Below are 13,120 nucleotides of genomic sequence, written 5' to 3' on the forward strand. Positions count from 1 at the left end.
CGATCAAAACTGGTTATTTTCATGGCAATTTTCAATCTATTATTTTTTAATTTGTTGAATCAGCAAAAAACAGCCCTAAGTGAGAATTTTGTTTCGTTGAGCTCACAGTTTTAAAAACAAGTTTCACCTGAGTTTACTCACAGCAGAGTTAGGCAGGTCTGAATGCGGGATTTTTTGAACAACCTGAGTCAATCTGGAGATTTAGTATTTCGTTTAAATGCTTGATATCCGTTGCTTAGCAAAAAATTAGATATAGGGAGACTTTTATATTTTACCCAAGATAAAAATTTATGTATTCCGGCGATACTCCGGGATTGATCGATGAATCTTCGGGAGCCCCGCCGGATGGGCAACCCCTCTTTTAACCTACCTGCAAAAATTCTAACTAAACTGCTCATTTTGTACTTTGATGCTGAAAGTGTAACTCGACCTTTTTTGCTTGGCGATCTATCCCGCTACACAAAAATGCTTTAAATTTTAATCGCGGCAAGCTGTTTTTTATTAATTCCATACACGACCCGAACTCTGACAGTTGCAAAATGATATTATCAGCCTAAAAAACATAGTTTGTCGAAATTCTATAACTCTATTCAACAAATACTACTCAAGGCCGACTAGTTAAAGGGCAGTCGGAACAGTTCGGGCTTTGCCTTGCTAAGAGCAATTTGTTTTTTTTTCTGACTTTCGTAACAAAAGTAACAGAAGATTTGGGCTCGAGATTGATTTTTTTTTCTTAGGACAAGTTTTGATTTTTAAACTAGCCAATTTTGACAAATTTTTTTCTTATCTTTCAAAAAGTATTGTTCTCCTGAGCTTAAACTTGAAAGGATATTTCTCTGGGATCCTTGTTCGTAAGGTTATGGTGGTTCAAAGGTTGCCCTTATGACAATTTTGCGAAAAATAGGGCGCGATTTACCTCGCGCTTTCAACGTGTAAGCGGGATTTATTTTAGTATATAATTTTTAAATGTTATTACTGCTCCATAAGACCTGAAAAGGCAGTCGGAACATTCAGTGCTTTGCCCTGATACGAGCAGTCTGTTTATATATAGCTCAGAATTAATCAAAAGTTTTTCACCTCCTTTTTCTTATTTTCAGTGCATTAGATTTAAAACCGAGATACAAAAGTAACGGAATATTTGTGCTCGGGGTGGTTTTTTTTTTCTTCAGACAAATTTCGACTTTACTTTTTAACTAGCCATTTTTGACAACAATTTTTAATATCATTCGAAAGCCATTGTTGTCCTGAGCTTAAATTTGAAAAGATATTTTACCTGTGATCATTTTTCGTTAAGTTATGAGGGTTTAAAGATTGCCATTTTAGCCTTTTTGACCAATTTGGGACAATTAACGCGCGATATAATTCGCGCTATTAACGCGTAAGCGGAGATTTAATCCGTCTTAGAAATCGTTCCAAATTGGTTGAAAGAAGCTTATTCGCCATAACTGATTTGTTGCAAGGAGCGAAATATATTGTTTTGTACTTTATATGGCGTGTGGGGTGATGATTTTCATAGAAAAATTTTCAAATTTTAGAAAAAAAGTTTTTCAATTTATTTTGTTTCTTTAATTCTTTTATGTTGTTTATGTTATTACTGCTCCATAAACGTTAAAAGGCAGTCAAAACTTTCAGGGCTTTGCCCTGATACGAGCAGTCTTGTTTAGATTTAACCATGATATAGCAAATTTAAATTGGAAATCTTGTGGAAAAATTAATCAAGAGTAGAGTTTGTCTTTTGAGCTTTATCTTCGAAAATATGAACAAGGAAATATTTCTGTCTGATTTTGCACCAACATAGATGACACTTATTGAACTTGACCTGGAAAGCTTGATTTTTTAAACGCATTCGCCTGACATCAACTTATTCGTATCCTGACACAGCAAATTTCTGACACAAAATTATATAAGTTTCCTGACACAGCAAGTTTCCTTGCAACAACTTACACCTGTGGGAAATTTTCGGGTTTTTAAAAAACGAGACAAAAATCTTCATCAGAAAGGAACTGATGAAACAATGAGACGATTAATGAAATAATAGAAAAACAGCCGTAAACTAATCTAGAATAGTAAAATAGTTTGTAACAATTGTAGGAAAGGTTATCAAAACCGTTGTGAAATTTTGTTCAAACTACAAAGAAAACTGATAGTACCAGGGCTAAGTTTTGAATGTTTTGACTTCCCATGAAGAAATCTGAACTGATTTCGCCACCATTAACTTCTAGGTACAACAAACAATTAATTTTCTTGGCCGTAATTTGGAATTAGATCAAAGAGTTAAAAATGTTGTAGAATCGATTTCATTAAAGTCCGAACAATGACTACTGTGTATATAAAAATCATGATAATTAGGCTGCAACAGCCTGTTTTTGGGTTCTTCAAGTCAGAAAAAAAGATAAACTAATTTGCACTTGCAATTTCTTTGTTTTTTAAGCTTCTTTAGAATAGACAAAAATCGAGATCTAGAGAACGAAAGAGAAACAACGCTTTTGTTTTCATTTTAAAGTTGATGAGCCCCCAGTCACTTAGATCTTCAAAAAACGTTGAATGTTTTTATTATCCAACAATTATTTTTCCAGTAATCTATGATTGAAATTAATTTGGTCCGTCGTGGCTGTTCTGACAAAAATTATCCAATTTAGAATGAATAAGATGACTATGTTGAACATGTTCTGACTTTTCTATGCAAAGGTATTTTGCAGTGAAAATGTTTTGAGGCTGAGTTTTTTGCTACATTACGCTTTTTCTATAATCGAGTTATCGAGCTATCTCATTGTCGTTAATAGAATCCCTATATTTGTCTATTTTAGTCGCATTTCTTAGAATTTTGGTCAATAATTTCACTATTTCATAAGCAAATGGTTCTGTTGGTATAAATTTTAGTTTTTTAAGTCTCATTTTGCAAACTGACTCGTTTTTTCATTTCTGCAATTTACTTTGATTATAAGTTGAATTTTCATTTCAAGAGGTGTAATTGATCAGATGTCAGTGTTTACATTAATCGGACATGCAATTGCTCTGTCTAAAATTCTCCGATGCGTATCTTTGGATTGCTGAAATTTCAGTAGCGTTCATGAAACTTCACAATCATTTTTTGAAAGTCCGAATATTGACTACTATTCATATGAAAACTTTAACGACAAGTTTCTACATTTTAGTTACCCAAGCTTTTCTTTTGTTTTGTAATTCTTTGTGAGAGTAAATCGAATCAATCAGTAATCCCCCCACAATTTTTACGTGAGGTCAAGGTAACTCAATAAGAGATACTTGATGAATTTTTTATACCACTTGAAAATAGTTTGAACGTTTCGAAATTTGAACGTTTTGAATAGTTTGAACATTTTGAACAAATCACCAAATGTTCAAAGGGGATTTGTTTGCGTGCTTTGATCACATTAACCATCTGTTTGCGTTTTTAAATGTCTTTTGTAGCTTTTTTGTAATTTTTGAGATTGATAAAAATTGCCGCTCTTTTTTTTAATCAACAATAAAACGTTGAAGAAGAACTAGCTATGCCCGTTGAAACTTTTAAATCAACCTTTAGATTTCCTTCATGTGCTTAATTCAGCCACTATAAATAGTTAATGAGCGCGCCTACATAGTATGACGCCAAAATGTGTCACCAAAACTTAATCAAACCCAGTTAATAGTTACTAGATAACTTTTTTTAAAATTGCTCAACGTAGATGGTTGGCTGGTAATGGAAACCAGCCTTTGCAAAAAATATACAAGCTTCTTTTCCAAACTTTTTTAGACCTTTTATATCTGAGCTCAGTGTTGTATTCCAGTTTTGTATTGATCAACATTTTACTTGGTGAGCTGATGGCATTTATCAGGTTTCCAGATATCCATTACGAGGCCAAACTATGCATCTTGTGAACTGTGAGCGGATTCTGCGACAGGCAAAATTCAGATTTGTTGCGGAATCCGCAAAATTGCTATTTTCCTGTGATGTTCTTTGCGGTTCCGCAAAATTCAGTAGCCTGAGAATCAGTTTTATAGCACGGGAACATTTGATTAGCTAGCCCTTATATAAGAATCAGACAAAAACTGAAAATTAACTGCAAGAAATCAAGAGGCATTTTGAGTTTTCTGAGGTTCCGTTAACAAAATACGCGTTCCATTTTTACTATTGCTGACAGACCATCACGGTAACAGTTTTTTCATAAGTCTTGGGAAAAAATTTTTTTTTTGCGATCCGTAAGTTTTTTTCAGTAACAACAAAGAAAACTTTGTAAAAACAGTAAAACTCTGGAGCGACTAACTTAAGACTTTGTATGGCGAGGAGGCTAAGCTAAGACTGTATGAGACAACTTTAAGTGGCACAGCGATGGCAAAACATGACGTCAGCACGGTATGCAACGCAAGTTTCAAATTTCAATTTTTTTTACTCCACAATTCTACTCTTGAGGTTCTTCATTTATTTTTACACGATCATTTCAAGCTTCCACATTTTTCGAAATCTGTGTTTTATTAAAAAGGTTTATAGCTCTGTTTCTTAACTTGGATCCAATCCTCTAGACTTTTTCAGCCTTTGGTTTAGTTGAATCATAAAATCTAGGAAAAAAATAACTCATTTCCGAAAATTTGCAACTATCGAAAATGTATATGAAAGGTTATTTTGTTGTTTGAGAATCACAAGTGAAAAGTCTGCTCTCAACAAGATTTTTAATCTTTTGTCGCAATGACTCAAAAAGATGATAGATGACTGAAAATTGATATTGTCAGATTTTGCTTGTGGTCAGTTTTCTGGTTATTTCATTAAGCTTTTTATTTGGTAACTTTGGACGCTATTGCGAATATTTCTGAACTTTCGAGGTTATATTGGTTATTTAAATTTATGGCATGGAATATTTCAAAAGATAACTGAAGAAAAAAAAGAATATTTAAGTTTGAAAGGTTTCTCAACCTATTCGATTCATCAACACCTTCATCATATTACGTAATCGCAGTTTTTGAATTGATATTTACGTACGGTGAATAGATTCCAGAGGGCATACATGAACAATTCTCGATAAAACGTGAAAAAAAAGACGAGCAATAATTTTATTATATCAAAAAGTCAAGCCGCTGAAGGGTTATACACGTTGAGCAGAAACAATTGGCAAACTTAAGTGATAACTTCTTTGATAATCCAAATGGATTAGGACCAGTATGGTCAACTCACATACTAAAGTTACTCTCTTAATACATTTTTGTACATCAAGTTGTTTATTCTCGATCAGATAGGTTCTAACTACTCCAAAACTAATTGACAAAACGCCGCAATCAGTAGTTTAGTTTTGTACTATTACTTGTTGTTCCGACTTTCGAAGAAAACGGAATATTTATGCTCGGTGTGGTTTTTTTCTTCAGTCAATTTTCACCGATCGAAATAATAATTTTCAACAAAAAATTTTTGAACCACTTTAAAGATAAAAAAAGTTCGGGGGGTTTGAAAATTGCCAAATTTTCCAGGTTCTGGACTAAATTTTGCGCGATTAGAAGAATTTCTTAATATTGTTGTGAGCGTAACACGAACTATTTATGAGTGGCCAATTATCCCGCTCAACAAAATCGTTCCAAATTGAATTGAGGCTAGCTAATTAATCGTATTAATTTCGTGCGACTCAAAATTTCACACTTTGATATTGTCCAAAATGTATAGGTTTTCAAAAATTTTCTTCCCAAAAACTATTTGATTTGAATTACGGGACAGTCGGAACACTCAGAGCTTTGCCCTGATATACAAGCAGTCTTGTTAACCAGCTCTGAACTAAAGTTAAAACACCACCACTGTTTCAGCACTTCAATTCACTTTATGACAAGGTGGCAGGTACTAAACAAATTGGCAACAAAGCTACAGACAGCTTCAATGTCGGCAATCAATAAAAATCAAACCTCAAACTAACAGATAATAATTTATACAAACTGTCTTCCGGTCAGATTGGCAAACATAGCAACTAGTTTATATTATAGTTAGCTCTCTGCGTTGAGCTGGTCAGTTGACCTTGGTTGATGTTACGAAAAAGCAACATCACGATATGTTGAATTGAACATAAATAAAGACTTTACAAACTAGTTGTTTTATTTGTGCTCTCAGTTACGAGCTATTCGTCGTTTACCAATCCGTTCGGATTCAATATTGAAGAGATCCTACACTGCGGTATGACATGGCGCAGTCAGCAGGATTCAGAAAAAAATCCGCATAAAATTGATTCATTTTGGGGAAAAGCTTCAGCGGAACCGCCATAAGAATGGGCCAAGTGGGCCGCGATCGTCGAATTGACAGTATTCGCGAAAGACGGGATCGAAGTTCGAAATTTATTACGCGACAAACCTGAAGTCGCTGATCCAACAGAACCGATTTTAGAAGTTTAAATAACAGGGGAAACTGAGGCACAACGGAAAAACGGAGAAGTTAGAAACCAAGAAAAACGCGTTGGATGGGAGAACAAATGCTTAAAAGCTCGTGAAAAGGAGCTTTGTGTAACTCAGTACCATGGGAAGAAGCAGATGCAAAACTGAGAAGTTATTTGTTCCTTCGTCTGGTCACAGAAGGATAAAGACAGGTACAACAAAAAGCCCAGAGTTAAACATACAACGTACAACAACAAAAGCACAAATTCGAGTGTTAGAAGATTTTTTCGCCACAGAAAGAGAAATCGCATTCGAAAGATACAACTTCTTTTGTCGTAAACAGAAGAAAAAATTAATCGTTAGAACAAATTCATGCTGATTTAGTGGAACTTGCATCACGAGCAGACTGCGGGCTCGCAAGAATGAATGGGTTCGGGACATATTAACCGCACACATGCTTAACGAAAATGTCACAGAGGAATTGTTGGCAGAAACCAGCCCACCACAGGACGCATATGAAAATGCCATCAGACGTGAAAAAGATATTGAACATAGCAGAACTATGAAACCAAATCCGTCCGGATTTATAACATCATCTGCTATCAAACAAGAACCAATGAGTTACATTCAACATCGAGGCCTGGGCGAAAACCAAAACAGAAACACACAAATTAGCATGTCACAAAAGCAATGCTATGCGAGTGGAAAAAATTGGGGAACCAATCATTTACAAAATTGCCAAGTGAAAAAAAAACTTGCGCTAAATGTGCGAAACGGGGACATTTTGCGAAAGCAGGTAGATCGAAAAATGTCAATTTCCTACAAAATAACAACGATGATCCCCATAATAAAGAAGACGATAAAAATCAGAATATAAAAGAGAATGACCCAGTGGCATTTGCCGAGTTTACGTCGCAGAATGGATAAAAGAATTACTAAGAGATAAGTTTTTCATGTTGGCAATTGCCGAAGCATTCGAAATCAAAACGTCAGCGAAAATTACTGACGAAAATTTAAATGGACATATCGTGAAACTCAAAACAAACTCTTTTCTTGCTATTGCGGATTCTGGCAGTCCGTTATCCTTCCCTAGCGAGGCAACGCACGCCGTTTACAATAAACGACGACTCAACAGTGTTCAAAAACACCCCCACGGAGGACATTGCACGAAATCGAGCTTGTTACATTGGGAAAATTATTTTTACCAAAAGGACGATTAATCATCGCAATCGAATTGGGATGGGGGGGGGTTGGGCAATCCATTTAGTTTCATTTATTGTGGTGGACTACCAAAAAGCAAATATACTCGGTCGAAACCTACTAGCGCAAATTGGGATAAAGTTCATACAAGAAAAACCTCAAAATCACCAAATACTAAGTACATATGAGGGGGAGGAGTTAAATATAGAAATAAAACAGTGAGTGAAGAAAAAACCCGCGCAACTATGCATCCGAATAGGAAAAAGCAAAAAAACACGTGATTAAAACGCAGTGTACACCAAACGTAACAACTATTCAACAAAAGGGTCGCAGAAACCCCATTCACCTCCAAGAAAAAGTTGAGACAGAATTAAGCAAATTGATAGACCAGAATAGTATTGTGAAATTAGATTAGTGTTCAGACAAAAAAATCATCAGCCTGACCATCATTATCGTCAAAAGGATGAAACGGTAAAATTCGCACTAGATTCGAAGAAAATTAACAAATTCATCCACAGAAATAAATTTAAAAAGTGAAATATAGTGCTACTTCTAGAAAACATCGCACAAACAATAAAATTTAACACAAAAGAACAACATTGTTCTCGTCATTAGAAGTACGCTATGCTTAATCGCAAATCCCTTTGGATACAAAAACCCGCGAACAAAGCAACTTTAACCTCATCGGGGATTTGCCACGGGAACCTACCAATTTCAAACAGGTTTTTATGGCCTCACTGATTTGCCGGCAGAATTCCAAAAAGCAATCGATCTTACGCTAACAAATTGCAGAAACATGTATGCATATCTCGACGACATACTTATTGTTACCAAAGGACCAAAGGATGTACACAAAAACACATTGCGGCAAGTCCTAAAGAATTTCAATGAAGAAAATCTCGCCATTTCGATAGAAAAATGGATATTTGCGCGTAAGCAAATTGAATGTCTCGGGTATAAAAAAGATAGCGAGGGAACGACACCCTTAATAAGAACAGAAGCCATAGAAAGATTATCTCCACCTACAACATTCAAACAACTAAAAAGTTTCATGGGTTCTATACATCACCTTACAAGATAGATTCCTCATCCGGTACAAACTACCGCGGTACTACGTCCACTACTAAAAAACACAGAAAAACACAAAACATTAGACTGGTCATCAGAACATGAATGAACTTTCATAAAGATTAAAAAATTGGTCGTCGACATTACACAAAATAAACATTTTGACCAAAACCTTGAAACACGCGTAGTCTGTGACGCATCAACCTCAAAGTTAAAAGCTGCCCTAGAACAAATCACATCACAAGTTTGGGTGGCAATCGAAAATGCTTCAAGATTTTCAAATTTCATGGCAGAAACTTACTCAGTAAACGAGCTAGAACTCTTGGAGGTCGTTTGAGCATTAGACCACTTCCAATACTACTTACACGGGAACAATTTTACGGTCATTACAGATCATCAAGTTTTAATCAGCGCACCAAACGCAAAAGAGCGCACAAAAACTAGTCAAAGTAGACTAACCAGATGGATCGATCGGTTAATCCCTTTTAACTTTGACATAAAACGTTTGGCGGGTAATAAAATGGGATTAATTTAGTATATGTCCCAAAATCCAGTTGGAAGAGCAAAACCCCATAGTGAGTACGATGAGGATTTTGTTGTGGTGTCAGTCAAGTCATTCATAGCTAATCTTGAGATGGTTGACTACCTAATCTTAAACCAACTAGCCAATAAAAAATAGCACCGTATCGACTGATCAAAAAACGCGCGGAAAATGAAACAACGCTAACAAGGCAACTCAATTCTCAGTTGCATTCCAAGCAATTCACTCACCGCGTAAACGGTCAAATATTTCAACAAGATCAAATTCATTTGCTCACAAATTCTTCCAAAATAAAGTCGGAAACTGAATCACCGAACAGAAAAACTGATTTTGTGAATTACACACAAACATTGATAAGAATAGAAAAAATGCGAAAACGATATCATCTTCGAGGGTTCGAAGGAGAATTTATCTCAAGAGAGGATAACACAAATCGTAGTAAAAACAACCAATCGACGAACAGATAGGAGAGCCTTTTAGACCCGAGATGGTATAGACGAAGGCCAAAGGACAATCAGATAAACACAGACACCACATCAAAAACAGCCACAATCCAGGACGCAAGACGAAACATTGAACGTGCAACGCAGAAGAAGAAAGTATCAACATTTCCAAAAAGCGTTTTCAGTGACAACAGCAAAACTTCACGATAAAAAAAATAGAGAAACAAATGCAAACAACGAAACTACACGCTAACAAACAAACGACCCGACCAAGACAGCATCCTCCTCATTACAAACGGAGTCAACGACGCTTAATACTGACACTCAAACTGAGCTGTAAATCGAGACTATTGATATTTACGAGTATTGCGTGGGCCGCGTGGACAGAAACACTAGTACATTTGGATGCCAGTCATGGATTGAAAACATAAGGACTCGTAACTACAGACAACGAGGAAACCAGCACGGAAACTGAAGAGGACACACCGTTGTACAGAAAAAACCTACAAAAAGTCATAGGAGATAGCTTTTTCGCCGCCGCAACCCGAAAAAACAGGAATATGTAACCACTCGTTAACTTCGTGAAAAAACGAGACTGGAAAGCAATCAAAATGTGATTTGGACAGTACTGGTACAACATACGACACCGCCTTCAGATACGGGACGATTTGCCTGCTCATAGACGTACGAATTGTATTTCCTACACAACTTCGCCAGGCAATACTTGACAGCTTGCACCTGAAACAACCCAGAATTGGCAGCCATGCTTGACCTTTGCCAGCGCATCTGATTCCCACACATCCACCGATCAATTGTGCAAATGGCACAAGGATGTCGTCAGTGTACGGAGCAAGGTAAGAACTTGAAACCAATAATAGGGAAAGAACACTCATTCCCAATGGAACTGGTTGTCTAACCTAATGAAGAGGTACAATTAGATTTTGCAGGACCGCTCCCTGACGAACTAAACAAAGATGCATATATTTAAATTGCGATAGACATGTGGTCAAAATTCCCAACTGCAAAAGTAGTTTAGAACACGACAGCGGACGTCTCCTTAAAATTTATGCAACGCTACATATCAAACAACGGAGTACCAGGTAAAATAAGATGCAATAAAGCACAAACACTTCGAGCCAAAAAATTCACGTTTTTGCAAATCAGACAACATAAAACTCCTCTTTGCACCGGTTGATGATCACAGATCCAAAGGTGTGGATGAAAGATTAATACAAACACTTAAACGGCGACTCTGAATTATGAGAATTGACGAAAACCACACCCCGTTCAAATTAGCCTCGGATGTCGCAAAAAATATCAAAAGGAAACGTATAACTCCACACGGTATAACAAAAATAACGCCATTTGAAGCACATATGGGTCGTAAAGCTAATATTCTACTTTACAAAATAGCAACAAACAGTTCACCTAACAATTTGAATTGGGAAAACGCCAAACACGCTTGTTTAGATCGAAAATTCCTGCTGCACCCTCCAATCCCGGCAGGAATCTTGCACGACCTACAGAAATGGTCTGAAGATAAGGTCACGATAAAAAGAAGAAACCCGGAGCCTGCACTCGTCAAACACACTCCAGTTATAGACAACAACCTGCGACCAAACACAGGTGTGAAAACTGGGCGAACGTTAGATATTGAGAAAGAAAAATTAAATGTAAGAAGTAAAGGTATTCAACAACAAGTTGAACCAAAAATGAAAAAAGAATAGAAAAAGTAGCACGGAAAACAATTAGACTAGCAATGAAGGTAAAAGAACCACATACAAAAATACAAAACTAATGATGGGAAATTACTAAAATACACGCCACACACAGCGTGGGTACAAACAAAAGGGAAAAAACCAAGACTACTAAAGAAAAAGTGGGATTGCGTTTGTTTTTAACCCCTTAATCTACGGTCTCTGCCGACCGTCACGACTTAGCGACTATGTGGCAATTAAATTCGCTCGGACAACAGGACCGTGTTTGCGTTTTTTGGATATCGAGAACCCTAACGCACCACAACATCCTATGTTCCGAGAGGATGCAATGGGACTCCCAGTGAAACTAGCTCGGTAGGAAATTCAAAAAAGCCCGGAAAAAGAACACGGGGAAAACCACCACATCAACTTCTGAAAACACAGCACCATCACCAAAGCTGATAAACAAAAAGAAAACATCGGAAACCGCCAAATTACTGCCACCGAAGAGAAAGTCGGGTCGAGTCAGACAATCAACTCTAGCCGGGGTACTGGGGAGCCCGGTCCCGATAAATGCCATAGGACATCTAGCTCAATCACCGACAAAGATGTCTCAGTAGAGTCCCCAACGGACAAAACAGCAGAAAAATTAAACGATAACAATTCAACCGTCTCAACGTCTGAGCGTGAAACCAGCCTTAAAAGCCCCTTTCCAGAAATGGGATTCCATGAAAAGTCACCGGAGTATCAAGCCTGCGTAAAATTTCTGGAGGCCATCAAACCGAAACAAAAGAAAGAAGAACACCAGCAAATTGAGATTATCGACCTGGTATTCCCTGCAGAAAGCCCACGGAAAAAGCAGAATATGGAGGTTCTCGTCGTAACGAATATACCTACTAAGGAACTCGCAAACACAGAGCCAGATGATAAAAGAGATGACCTTGAGGAACACCAAGAGAAACAACAAAAAGATGATCAAGACAATGATGGTGAAATAAAACAAGATGGAAGACTACAACAAGATGGAAGAAAAGAAAAAGGAAAGTTATAGAAGTCGTTTAGTCCAACGAGGACTTAAAACTCAACATTGTCCTCATGGGTCATAAGAACTCCGGTACTACTGGAACCTAAAACTCGAATTTTAATTTGTGTTTTTTTTTCCTCACAAGAGGGTGAATGTGATCCGGTCGGATTGACAAAGTTAGCAACTAATTTATATTAGGGCTTATACTCTTCCTGGGCTTTCACGGGTCTATCGCAAATTTTTGACGGATCTATCGCAACTTTGATTTCTCATTGTTTTCAACCGAAACTCATTCCCTCTTCACTGTTCCCTCTTCAACAATATGGTCAATCATGAGAACCCGCACCCCCCCCCCCACTTAGTTTAAAACCTCGTTTTTGATGAGCAAGGTGCTCTAAATTGAGCAAAAGCACTGTTAATTACTTTAATTTTGATTAAAAAAAAGTTTTAACATGTTTCTGAACATCTTGCCGTTTATAAAAAAAATGGTTTTCATACAATTTTCCTATATGGAAATTGACTGATGAGCATTTTATTATGTTCAAACCAAATTTTCATTTTTGATGAGCAATGTGCTTCAAATTGAGCAAAAGTACTCTTAAATAATTAAAATTTGTTTATAAACAAGTTTTAACAAGTTTCAGAAAATCTTGCCTTTCATGAAAAAATGGTTATCATACAATTTTCATATATGGAAATTGTAGGATAACCATTTTTTTCCAAAAACATAAACGTAGTTATTTTTCATTACCAGACTGTTTTATTTGGTTCAAATAGCCGGAGAAACTGTATTGAATCTTTTTTCAATGTT

Source organism: Symsagittifera roscoffensis, chromosome 7, assembly GCF_963678635.1.
Source record: "Symsagittifera roscoffensis chromosome 7, txSymRosc1.1, whole genome shotgun sequence".
Classification (NCBI taxonomy): Eukaryota; Metazoa; Xenacoelomorpha; order Acoela; family Convolutidae; genus Symsagittifera; species Symsagittifera roscoffensis.